The sequence below is a fragment of the Littorina saxatilis genome, linkage group LG15 (assembly GCF_037325665.1).
Source record: "Littorina saxatilis isolate snail1 linkage group LG15, US_GU_Lsax_2.0, whole genome shotgun sequence".
NCBI classification, from domain to species: Eukaryota; Metazoa; Mollusca; class Gastropoda; order Littorinimorpha; family Littorinidae; genus Littorina; species Littorina saxatilis.
The window spans coordinates 45,378,374-45,380,443 of record NC_090259.1 but is presented as its reverse complement, the minus strand read 5'-3'; positions in this window follow the sequence as shown (position 1 = coordinate 45,380,443).

The window sequence follows — 2,070 nt, the reverse complement described above, 5'->3', positions numbered from 1 at the left end:
CGCGCGTATAGTATGTTGGTTATGTTTGGTCATAGTATGTTTGTTTATGTTTGGTCGTTATCTTGCCTGTGCGTGTATTCTATGTTTGGTCGCTTTCTTTGCCTGTGCATGTATAGTTTGTTGGTTATGTTTGGTCGGTTTCTTTGCCTGTGCGTGTATAGTATGCTTGGTCGATGTATGTATTGTAAAGCGCTAAGAGTAGACATTTTTCTAGAATAGCGCTATAAAAGTTTGCATTATTATTATTATTATATACCAGAATGTCACACGCTTTCCTTCTTTGCCACTACTAAAGCAAACGTGTGCAAGATTGTATGTTACACGCATTGGAGCATGTGCAAGAACGGATTCAAACTCGAAATCGTCCCTCCAAAAGCCCAAAAATGCACACACGACTTTTATTTCTCCTGCTGTTATCGCTTCTTCTCTTTACAAATTCGTCAACGCTGAGAATATTGAAAACGGCATCCCAGACGACAGTTTCCATACGCGAATTTAGCTGCCCTTGGAAAGTGGCTCGCTCAGGAGGCCCGTTAGTCTGAAACTGGAAGGACAGAGTTCTGAACATAGATGACAAAGATCCCGGAAAGAACAAACATTTCGCGGATGCAAACACAGAAAGACGTCATGAAGAATGCGATGCTTCAAAAGATACAGACTGTGACGATTACTGTGACGTGATTCACATATACCAAGACGTCATTCATAGTTGTTCGGTCATTTCCGTCAAAAAGTAGATCTCTCGACAATGGCTGCTCCTGTGTTTAGGTTTGTCAAGCTTGAGTACACAAAACGTGTTTGTTCTCTCCTCTGTTGAAGCTGTGAGACATAAATGCTATTCCGACTTGGTCGTGTGACAGAGTTTTCTTCCACACTCGATTAGCTAATGTCTAACTCAGCCTGACGGCTTCGTTAGACAATCAACGTAATCTCGTGTGGAAGAAAACGTCTGTCACACGACCAAGTCTGAATAGCAGGTAATGTTATGTTATATACCAGAATGTTATGTTATATACCAGCATGTTAGGCCAAAAAAAAAAATTGTCTGTTTAGGGTAACATGACCAAAAAAAGTAGGGTCGGTAGGTAGGTAGGTTTTTTTGTTTTGTTTTTTTGTTTTTTTGTGTGTGTGTAAATTCACTTCTTATATTTGATGAATACATGTTTCAAAACTAACGTATAAATAAAACAGAGAGAAAGGGAGAGAAAGAAACGCCAAATGTCTCTTTTTAGCATTTTTACCTCTTTTTTTTTCTTTTCTTTTTTTTGAAATCAAAAAAAAAGTTTTTGGGTCGGCGCCAAATCGATAGGGTCGGTCGGGTTACCCTAAACAGACAATTTTTTTTTTTTGGCCTTATGTTATATACCAGAATGTTATGTTATATACCAGAATGTCACACGCTTTCCTTCTTTGCCACTACTAAAGCAAACGTGTGCAAGATTGTATGTTACGCGCTTTGGAGCATGTGCAAGAACGGATTCAAACTCGAAATCGTCCCTCCAAAAAAACCAAAATGCACACACGACTTTTATTTCTTCTGCTGTTATCGTTTCTTCTTTTTACAAATTCTTCAACGCTCAGAATACTGAAAACGGCATCCCAGACGACAGTACTGTTTCCATACGCGAATTTAGCTGCCCTTGGAAAGTGGCTCGCTCAGGAGGCCTGTTAGTCTGACACTATAAGGACAGAGTTGTGAACATAGATGACAAAGATCCCGGAAAGAACAAACATTTCGCGGATGCAGACACAGAAAGACGTCATGAAGATTGCGATGCTTCAAAAGATACAGACTGTGACGATGACTCTGACGTCATTCACATATTCCGAGACGTCATTTATAGTTGTTCGGTCACTTTCGTCAAAAAGTAGATCTCTCCACAATGGCTGCTCCTGTGTTTAGGTTTATCAAGCGTGAGTACGCAAAACGTGTTTGTTCTCTCCTCTGTTGAAGCTGTGAGACATAATCGCCATTACGAGCTAGTCGTGTGACAGAGAGTTTTCTTGCACACTCGACTGCTGCTGTTTCACTCCGGCTAAAGCCGTCGTGAAACATCTACAGTCTCGTGT